The sequence below is a fragment of the Eulemur rufifrons genome, chromosome 30 (genome assembly GCF_041146395.1).
Source record: "Eulemur rufifrons isolate Redbay chromosome 30, OSU_ERuf_1, whole genome shotgun sequence".
NCBI lineage: Eukaryota > Metazoa > Chordata > Mammalia > Primates > Lemuridae > Eulemur > Eulemur rufifrons.
In genome coordinates, this window is record NC_091012.1 from 118299549 (window position 1) to 118311209 (window position 11661).

General features: G+C 42.0%; 1 pseudogene; it reads left to right on the forward strand.

The window, feature by feature from the left end:
• The first annotated feature begins 10319 nt into the window (after nt 1-10319).
• On the forward strand, nt 10320-10871 carry LOC138378489 (ferritin heavy chain pseudogene; annotated as a pseudogene).
• Nucleotides 10872-11661: the final 790 nt, after the last annotated feature.

The following is an 11661-nucleotide window of genomic DNA, read 5'->3' on the forward strand; positions in this document are numbered from 1 at the left end:
CACCATCCCCATTCCACCATCCCAGTCAAGTCATAGAGTATTTCCATCATCCTAGAAAGTTCCTGTGTTATCTCTTTACAGTCAATGCCTCTGCCGGAGGTAACCACTTTCTGATTTCTATCAACCTGGCATAGGTTGGCCAGTTTTTGAACTTCATAGACTTCTTAGACTTCTTTCAATCAATACAATGTTTTTAAGATTTATACAGGTTGTTGAGTGTATCAGTGGAAGCTCATTCCTTTTTACTGCTGCGTAGTATTTAATCGCATGAATATACCATAATTTGCTTATTCATTTACATGTTCATGGACATTAGGGTTATTTCCAGATTGGGGCTAAGTGAAGCTGTCATGAACATTCTTGTACCGTTCTTTTTGTGTTCATGTGTTGTATTTCACACTCTACATACTTAAGAGTAGATTTCTTGGTCAGGGGATAAGTCCATGTTTAATCTATTCTTAACTTTTCCAAAGTGGTTATACTATTTTATATTCTCACAACATCTTCACGAATACTTGGCATTGGGTTCTAGTCACTATAAAGCGAAAATGGTATCTCATTGATGATACATTGAATCTTTACCTTCAGTTGGAAGTAAAATAAAATGCCAGCTCAAACTCTTCCAGTTCAACCTGAATGTGGGTCCAGATCTGCAGTCATACGTAACTGCTGCTCACTCTGGGTCAGCATGGACTTGACATTCCATCAACAAATGGCTTTGTGGAAAATTGATATCATGCCATGTTCAGCAGAACTGAGATACCTTTCACCTTAAACTCTCTCTTTTCCTCTAAATCTTGAAGCAGATATTCAAGCAAACATATGGTATGTAACTAATAAATACCCAGACAGAACCTGACTGAAATCTCAAATTTCAGAGTATTATCTGTAACATCAAAAACAAGTTCAAAGTCACTGCTGAAGTGAAATTCATGGATTTACCACTACAGGAAAAGCTAAAGGCTAAGGTAAACTGCAAAACACTGGTATTACTTGAGCCTCAAAATATGAGTCACTCACCTCATGACTGCAAGCAAGTCTCTTAATCAGCTAGTATTCTTGAATCATCTGTAAAATCGGTGGCCAAATCTGAGAGGCAGAGATATTTGATGAAAATTAATTAAGGGTGAACCAATCCAAATATCCTTGAAAAAGGCTTCCTAGAAAATACAAGATTATTATTACTTTTTATCACTACACAACTATGCTTTAATTTACTTTTAAAGAAGCAAAAAATAATAATCAAAGTCAAAGGCAAGAGCCCTCTGCTTTTGCCTTTTCTCTTTATTTTAAATTTTGTCCTTTTTATCCAGCTATTCCGGGAACCCACAGCTAACGATAAATAATGCCTATTGACTAACTTTCCTCACTTCCCCCAAGTGATGACACAGAGCAACTCTATTTAGGATAGCATCTCCTTTGCAGAATGTATCCCAAAGCTTTCTGGATTTAAATAATAAGTAATGGAAAAGAGACAGCAAGAGAGAAATTAAGAAGTGGAGAAAGAGGAGTGGTGCTCTTTCTTCAGCTGTGATTTGACAAGCTTTGGAAACTAGAAGTACTGCATATGGCAAAGCTTTCAGCACCCTGGGAGGAGAAGACCTTCACTTTAGGGATGTTGTTGTTTCAGCACATTGTGAAAGTCCCTTCTCGGCTGAGTAAATGATGTCAAAAAACACATCCCAACCACCTAACAAGCCTCACTGTGCACCCATGAGCAGTTATGATCCATCAGCTACCAATTGCCAGAATTCATTTTACAGTAAGTCCTCATGTACTATGGTCAATAGGTTTTTGGAAAGTGCAACTTAAATTGAAACCACATGTAACAAAACTAATCTTACTTGATTTAAACAAGAATTAAGTCCATATGGCCTATTTCAGGTCACAAAAAAATCACCAAACTTCTAAATAACGACTCAAACACTTCTAATATTAAACATTGAGATAAGTGTGAGTTATACATACATTCAAGAAAGATTAATAAGAACAAGTAAGATAAATATTTACTCCCTTATTCCATTTTAGGGTTGCAAGTGGCTGGAGCCTCTCCTGGCACCTCAGGGTGCCAGGTGGGAACCAGCCCTGGCTAGGACACCATCCCACCACAAGGCACATTCACGCACACACCCCCCACACACTCACTCATAGTGTGACAATCTAGACATGTCAATTCACATGGGCCCATCTCTGGGATGTGAGAGGAAACTGGAGTACCTGCGGAAAACCCATGCAGACATGGGGAGAACATGCAAACTCCACACAGACAGTGCCCTGGCCAGGAACTGATTTTTTTTTCTCATCAATGTTTTAATGAAACAATGTTAAATGAAATAATGTCATTGGAGGACCTGCTGTACTTTGAAGTTGCAAGTCGTGAGAGAGCTATGGGTTGGCACTATGGCCTCAGTGCTCCAGAGACCCCTGTGCTAAAGAACTTAGAAAACATAACTGTGCAAATCATTTGGAATGTTCACCAAGTACTTTCAGCTCTCCACTTTCCAAATACTTGGTGAGGTGGCATTTCTCTGCTCTCTTTGAAATCAGTGATTTTCTTTGGCCAATGAAATGTGAGCAGAAGTGCTATGTATCACTTTCCCATGGAAGCTTAGAAAAACAGTGAGAAATTTACTATGTTTCCCACTGCTCCAGTGATCTCCAAGTATGTTTTGAGATGTGGCTTCATTAGTCTGGATCCGTGTGTGGCAATAATTAACAGAGCCTATTTTTGACACACAATGGACATCTAGTATAAACAAGACCTGCACTTCCATGACCTTGAGAGTGAGTGCTTCCTTAAACTTTGTGCCCTAGGCACTCCACTTGCCTCTACTCTAGTCCTGGACTTGAGCAAGAAGTAAGCTCTTATTGTGTTAAGACTGAGATCAGGGGTGGTATTTGTTATTGTAGCACATTGTAGCCCATTCTGATGAATAAAACATCCCTCTGCTGGAATGAGGAGAACAGAAAGACTGCAGCACTGGTGGCTCTAAAAGGGCCTGTGCTTTCCATGACCTGGAGACTCCAGCTCTGAAATCATTTCTGGTTTTATTCGTGAGTAAGCTATGACATTTGGGAAAATAGAATCTTATTAAATAATCGAATTAAGTGAACCTGTAAATATTCCTGTATGTGATAGGTATGGCCGGAAGACTAAAAAATGAGCAAGTTAATGATATGATTGGGCATTTTCCCAGAGTATGATGATTATACATAAATAGAAAGCAAGACAGTTAACAGGCTGGTCAAGATTCAAATCAAATGCCTAGTCTGCCCTTCTCAGAGCCCATTAAAAGTAGTAAAATTCCATTCATAGCATACATACAGATCTCTTACAAATTACCTGCTGGGGTCAAATCAAGCTCTCCATGTACATAGTGATGAGTATAAGCAGCTCTGCCAACAGAACACAGAAAGCCTGTAATACTCTTTATTACAGTGCTTTAGATATCTGCCTAAAAGTATCCCATTTGTCTTCAAAATAATCACCTAATTAAGTAGCATGTGGTACAAAGTTGGATTCTTTGGAATCACATAATCATGATGAGCTTTCAGACCTTTTCTCAAAAATCAAAGTAATGTCCCATTGCTCCCAACATTTAGATGCCTCATATCATTAAAACAACTCACATATCTTGCAGCCTTAAGCTGGAAGATTGCTCAGGTGCTTGGAGAGTGGATCTAATAAAGGTAAGACTGAACTTGAGCCCAGGTGGGTCAGTTAGCTTCATGCAGAGAAAATCTTTCATAGCCACAAACTACACCCACAATTTTGGTCTCAGGAAAAATCCTGTCAAATTAGCCATAAAAGAGCCTGGATAAGCATGTCTATAGCTCTCCACAACCCATTACTACTAATGGAAAAATAAGTCCTAACACCACCTCTTACTGGTTACATCATCTCTCCAGAGTCCTGCCTACTAACATGGTATCTTTCAGACACACTTTTCCCTAAAATATTGCTCTATGACAGAATAAATGCCCACAAAGTAGCTTCATTTATCCATAGGTTCTGGATACTTTTCTTAAAATTATTATGTTAACTGAGCCCTTTCTCCTGAACTCTAAACCCCAGTAGTCACTTTCCTACAGAGCATCTTCTTTAGGATAACCCAGGACTCAAGGGCTCAAAGTGAATTCCAAGTCATTATCTTCTTCCTCCAACCTGCTTGGCCTCCTGTATTTCCAGTCTCATAATGGCAAGCCAAAGTCTGAAATATGGGAGTCCTACATTCCTTTCTTCTTCATTACCCATACCCGTCTTCAAATTCTATTAACTTTTCACCTCAATGGCATTTGTATCCCATCCTTCCTCTCCATTTCTTTTGCCACTGCCTACTCCACATGTCTCATCTTCTCACCCCAGATCATTACATAAGTCTCCTGGCTGTTCTTTTTCCCTGAAGTCTCATGCCTCTCCAGTCTAACTCTCATTCATGCCAGAGTAATCTGTTTGAGACAAAAAATCTGATTTTGACACTCCTCTGCTTTAAAAAGTCTCAAGAACCCCACTAGGTAAAGAATAAATCTCAAGGCCGGTATCCTAAATTTTCAGATTTCTCTCAAGATTCCTGTGGCTTCCCCTTTATTCACATGTCATCCATCACAAACTGTTTGTAGTTTTCTGTATATGCCTAATAGTTTTACACTAACCGGAAAGTCCTTCCCTCCAAGTTCTGCCTGGGGAATTTCTACTCATCAGCTCAAATGTCACCTATATGAGGGCATTCCTGAGCTTTCTTCATTCTTTTCCTTCATTTCTGAATCCATTGTACTGGTCAAACTTTCTGACCCTGTGTTTCAGTTATCTTTAGCTACATACAAACTCCTTTCCTCCACAAAACATACTGGTTTAAAACAAAAACTATTTTATTATTGGTCATAATTCTGTGCATGGACTGGCTTCAGATCAGTGGTTATTCTTCTCTTTGTGATGTCAGCTGGGGCTGCAGTCACCTGGAATATCCAAAACAGCTTACTCACATGGCTGGCAGTTGGTGTTGGCTATTGCTGAAAACTCAGCCTCTCTTCTCCTTGTTGCTACTTCATGTGGTTTGATCTTCTCACAGCATGGTAACTGGATTCAGAGGGGAAGCATCCTGAGAGTGAAACTTCAAAGTGGAAGGAAGAAAAAGCTGCTCATCCTCTTGGAAGTCCCACAATGCCACTTCCACCCCATTCTATTGGCAAGGCAGTCACTGGCAGGCAAAATAACCACCAACTCTAAAAATGAGAAGCAGCATGCTCAAACAGGGAGGGGAGGCATTGTTGGGTCATCTTTGGAGACTAGCTACCATACCCTCTTGGTTTGTATTCAGTCCACCCCTAAAATTCTGAAAAGAGTCTTGAGGATAGGCACTATGTTATAATAATCTCTTTACCCACAGTTCTTAGCCCAGATCCTGGAACATAGTACTTAGGTGCTTAGTCCTGATGTTTGCTAATGTACTTAGTACTGATGTTTCTTTGGATGTTTGCTGATTCTGTCAATCCAACTAAATCAGATCAAACAGCTCATAGTTTTTGAGCACTTATTCTGTGTTAATCTATCTGGTTGGGTGCTGTGGAGCTGAAGAAAGGGAGTTTTCACTCCAGGATCTTATGAATCAGGGACAACATTGCACCAGAGGAACACAACGGAAAAGGAGACGATTAATAGTTCAAGGTAATTCCAGACACAGCATCATTGGGTGGTCCATGATTGATTGCCATGCTAATTGTGTGGGCACTAATCCCTATAGATCTTCAGAGGAGGCTGTGTTCACTTCAGGCAGAAAGGTTTTAGGTAGAAGGTAAGCTTGTATCTGAGTCTGAATGACAAGCTGGGATCTGGGATGGGAGAGAAATATAGCCAAGGGTGAAATACCAGAAGCAATTATGTGGAGATGAGACCACACAAGTTGCATTACTTAGTATGCTGCTACACACAAAAATAAATTGTAAAATTTTTTCTCAAAAGAAGCCTTTCTATATGCACACTCTAATAAATAAATAGCATTAGTCAACATGTGAATTATAAATAACTTTTAAAAAGTAACTAGAAGAAATGGGTATAACATGCATGGAAGAGATTTTATTACTCACTGAATATCATGTTTTCCCCTACATTGCTCAGCGTCCCTTGAAGCTGGTTTGGGCTGAAGTGCATATGACTTCTGGACCAAGGCAGTAAAGAGAAAAAGGGAGGTCTCCATGCTTCCTCTTTCTCTTCTGTGCAGTTGGAAGTGAAGATTCTGAGATGGTAGAACTGCAGGATGGAATTTAGCCTGGATCTGTAAGTTAACCATTGATGGAGAGCCATGAAAGAGAGTCACTTTAAGTGCCTCAGACTTTGATGTGAATAAGAAATATTTTCTGCAGCCACTGAGATTTTTAGGGTTTATTTGTTACTGCAGCATAGCTTACCCTAGCCTGACTATTATACCCAGTGTTCTCTGTGAAGGAATTTTATGTCATAATACAAAGTATTCATTCTCTATTTGGAAAAGATAATAAGCAAAGAAACCTTTTGAAATATATTTTTGGTTATCTGAAATCAAAGATTGTATCTTCCTTTCTAGAAGCAAATGATCACAAGGTATCAAATTCATTAGTCAGCTTCTATAATCTGTTGTGTACATTGATTGGGCTTACTTACACAGGGCTATGCACAACACTCTGCAATAGCTTTAATCATGAGCAGTAGAAGGTAGGCAGAGAAGGACAAAGGTTTACTTGAAATAAACAGATACTCCTTAAACCTTATTAAATTAATGTCTTCCCCAACCAGACTTTTAAACATGATTACTAAGAAGTAGAAAACTTCTCTCTGCACTTCTTCCATGATCTTCATTCTAATGGATCTACTAATTAGATGAGTGGTAATCAAAAGGCTAGTTGCCCAAAGAAAGATGGGAGCCAGGGGCCAGAGAAATCCACAAGCTAGAAAATTGGATCTTGAATTTTGGGTGACAGTATACCTATGCCATTATTTTTTGCCCAAGACTATCCTAAATCAGGCATTTTAGGTGTTCTATCAGCTTCATTTATTTTCTGGCCTGAAGGAATGTCCAGCTGCACACCAGTTTCTAGATCCCCATGAATTTCATAGGCCATGCATTAAACTTCAGCCAAAGAACACCTGTTCTTTGCACTAATTTCCTTTGCAGTGAGTGGTGTTTGCAGAAAACCTACCCTGAGAATAATCCTAATGCATGCAGGGAGCAAAATTTATAAAAGAGAAATAAAAGTGCCTCTTAATTATTTCCCCTGAAGAGAGGAAGTCAAGAGAGTAAATACCCCAACTTCCTCTCCTCCTGCCCTCCCATCTCCTGCCAGTGCCTCCCATTGGCTGACCCCAACCTGAAGCCAGAGGGCACAGAGACCAAGGGATGCAGTTTATAAAGGTCAGTCTCTCCTACCCAGGGCCCTGAGTAAGATGGAGAAGGACAGAGAGTAGTCCCAGATGGGCAAATAGAGAATATTCAGTACATTGAATAAAATTGAAAGGTTATAACCTTAGAGATACTTTATATTTAACTAAACGAATATCAGTCATCAACTTTCACTTACATAAACCAATACCTACAATGGGCATGCCTAAGTACACAGGCCTTGCCTTTGATCCTCAAGATAGTGATTCTCCTGTTTTCCCTCAAATTAGAACAGTGAGGAATTGGAGACTGGAAGGAGCTTTTTCTTTTTCATAATATAATGGATGTGGGTGTTGGACATGTCTCATTAGTGCCCAACCAAATCAGAACCACACAAAACTCCACTATGGCCTTTGTGCTAAAAAGTTATCCTATAGTGGAGCTGATGAGAATGCATTAGAGCTTCCCTACATCTGGTCACCAGCTGGGCTTTATCTTCTTTGAACCATGGGCTCTATCTTTGGAATTGAACATCATAATTAAGAACTTTTTTGCTTCAAAGGACGCCATTAAGAAAGTGAAAAGACAACCCACAGAATGGGACAAAATATTTGCAAATCATATACCTGAAAAAGGACTTGTATCCATAATATACACATAACTCTTAAAACTCGACAATAAAAAGCAAATTTAATTTAAAAATGGGCAAAGGACATGAATAGACATTTCTCCAAAGAAGATATGCAAATAGATAATAAGCACATGAAAAGATGCTCAACATTTAGCCATTAGGGAAATGTACCACACCATACCGGTCTGGTTCAACTTTTAGGTAACAAAGTTGTGAGCTGTTTTTCAGTTGCTATGGACCTCCAGGTTAAAGGTCACATAACCTCAGCATGTCCATATGAACCAAGCATGTAACCATAGGTGGAACCTGAGTGCTCCTGCAGACTGAGGACTGGGGAATGAATTAAGAAGTGCACTTTGGGAGACTGAGGCAGGACTGAGGTTGCAGTGAGTTATGATGATGCCACTGCACTCTACCTGGGTGACAGAGCGACAGAGTGAGGCTGTCTCAAAAAAAAAAAAATCCAGAATCCAGGATCCAATCAGATTGAGCCCTGGCATCACCCTGTTGCAGGATCCAGTCAAAGCACACTTCCTGGCATCACCCCATTGCAAGATCTTATTAGATCCTCATTACCCTCTAACTAAAAAAGCAGCCCAACCCACTTGTTCAGGGACACACTGCTTTGGGAACTGTCCTGGATATGAACCTTACTTGTGTCAAGTAATAAACCTCCGTTGCTATAACCCACTTGGCTGTGTCTATTGGCCTGATATTTGCCAAACAAATGAACTCCTCCATTTGTAAAACTTCTTAATATCCACTAAGGTGACAAAAAAAAAAAAAAAAAAAAAAAAACAAACAAACAAACCCAGAGAGAGAGAGAGAGAGAGAGAATAACTGTGTCAGAACCCTCATACATTGCTAGTCGGCAAGTAAAATGATGCAGCCACTTTGGAAAACAGTCTAGCAGTTCCTCAAAATGTTAAACATAGAGTTAATATATGACCCAGCAATTCCACTCCTTGGTATATACACAAGAGAACTGAAAACATATATTTACATAAAAACCTGTATATTAATGTTCATAGCAGCATTAGTCACAGTAGCCACAAAATGGAAATAAACCAAATGTCCATGAGCTAACGAAAGGATAAATAAAATGTGGTATATCCACACAATGGAATATTTTTCAGCAATAAAAAAGATGAAAAGTAAAACCATTATGCTAACTGAAAGAAGCCATACACAGAAGGCCACAAATTGTATATTTCCATTTATTTGAAATGTCCAGAGTGAGCAAATCTCTAGAAACAAAGTATAATATATTAGTGGTTGCCAGGCCTTCAGGGGAGGTGGGATGGCTGGGCAGTGACTGCTAACGGGTAGGGGGATTTCATTTTGGAGTGATGAAAATGTTCTGAAGGCTGGACGTGGTGGCTCACGCCTGTAATCCTAGCACTCTGGGAGGCCGAGGCGGGTGGATCACTTGAGGTCAGGAGTTCAAGACCAGCCTGAGCAAGAGTGAGACCCCGTCTCTACTAAAAATAGAAAGAAATTATCTGGCCAACTAAAAATATATATATATATAAAAAAATTAGCCGGGCATGGTGGCACATGCCTGTAGTCCCAGCTACTCGGGAGGCTGAGGCAGGAGGATAGCTTGAGCCCAGGAGTTGAGGTTGCTGTAAGCTAGGTTGACGCCACGGCACTCACTCTAGCCTGGGCAACAGAGCGAGACTCTGTCTCAAAAAAAAAAAAAGAAAGAAAGAAAAAGAAAAAAGAAAAGAAAAGAAAAGATTAGTGGGGCATGGTGGTGCATGCCTGTAGTCCCAGCTACTCGGGAGGCTGAGGCAGGAGGATTGCTTAAGCCCAGGAGTTTGAGGTCGCTGTGACCTAGCCTGATGCCACGGCACTCTAGCCGGGACAACGGTGCGAGACTCTGTCTCACAAAAAAAAAAAAAAAAAGAAAGAAAGAAAACGTTCTGGAATTAGATTTTTGGTCAGGATTTGTTATACAACTCCATAAAAACCATGGAAATGTTTCAAAGGCTGAATTTTATGGCATATAAATTATCTCTCAAAGGAGCAGTTATTTTTTTAAAATGGCCACGAGACGGTCAGTGCAGTGTCTTCTGGGATTTCCCATGGAACACTGCGCTCGAGATCCCCCCCACAAATAACGGCCGCAAGCCCTACTTCCGATCCCAGTCAGACCAGACGCCATTCACCCACTACCCGGCCCGGAGCTTGCGCTCCGACGGCCGCCACCCTCGTCCACCCTGGGGTCGCCTCGAGGCCCTCGCCACCGCCAGCGCCGCCGCTGCCCACTCCGCAGCCCGCGCTCCCGCGGCGCCTTCTCGTTCTTGGTGTTCCCAGCACCTCCTCAGCCTCCCATGGCTACCGACCTAGTCTCTCAGGTGCGCCAAAACTACCACCCCGACTGTGAGGCCGCCATCAACAGCCAGATCAACCTGGAGCTCCACGCCTCCTACATGTACCTCTCCATGGCCTTCTACTTCGACCGCGATGACGTGGCCCTGAAGCACTTCTCCCGATACTTCCTGCGCCAGTCGCACGAGCAGAGGGAGCACGCCGAGAAGCTGATGGGCCTGCAGAACCAGCGTGGTGGCCGCATCTGCCTTCGCGACATCAGGAAGCCCGACCGCGACGACTGGATGGGCGGGCTGCAGGCCATGGAGTGCGCCTTCCGCCTGGAGAAGAGCATCAACCAGAGCCTCCTGGAGCTGCACGAGCTGGCCACCAACAAGGGCGACCCGCAGCTCTGCGACTTCCTGGAGAGCCACTGCCTAAACAAGCAGGTCAAGACCATCAAGGAGCTGGGTGGCTACCTCACCAACCTGAGCAAGATGGGGGCCCCGGACACTGGCCTGGCTGAGTACCTCTTTGACAAGCTCACCCTGAGCCACCGCGACAAGGAGAACTGAGCTGGGACTGTCCCCAAAGCCACGGGTGCCTTCCCCGGGTCAGGCCACAAGGCCGGGTGTTGATATTGCTGTTTCAGAAGTTCACTTAAGTTTGTTCCTTTCAGTTTTACTATTGTTTCCAATAAAGTTATCTGGTTCTTGAAGCAATAAAGGTGTCCAGTTGATTTGTATGTGCAGAACTCTCACTTTTGAGGAATAAGGGCAGATCTCTGTGTGCGGGTTTAAAATGGGCATCCAGGGGGCTCTCCACCCACCCATACATAACCCATCCACATGCAGCTCAGGATCTCCACAGATGGAGGGGAGGGGTACTCCAGGGACCCCTGGAAAACACAAATTACCCTTCCCCGTATAAACTGTGTGGATATGTGGGGTGCTGTAGAGTGGGGTGGGGTGGGGCCCTGGTGTCTGTGGGTGCATGGTATAGTATAAAACATGGTCTGGAAGTCATCATGGTGATTGCTTCTGGGGAAGAAGTGAAGGGAATGGGATTGGGCAGGGATTAAAATAAGGGACTTTGTTTTACTTGAAAACTTTTAGTCTACTAAAATATGCAAATGTTAACATTTGTTGCTTCTGGGTAGCAAGATGAGGGCCCTGGAAGAAGACATGGCAGAGTCCCTCTTTGACAAGCTCACCCTGGGCCACAGTGATAACGGGAATGAGCCTTAGGCTGGCTTCCCCATAGCCAAGGGACAAACTAAAATTATTATAGTGGCACTTTGCAAGTCCAAGTCCTCTTATTTACATTATTGTAGTTTATTTTTATAAAAACCTCAGGAAATAGGAA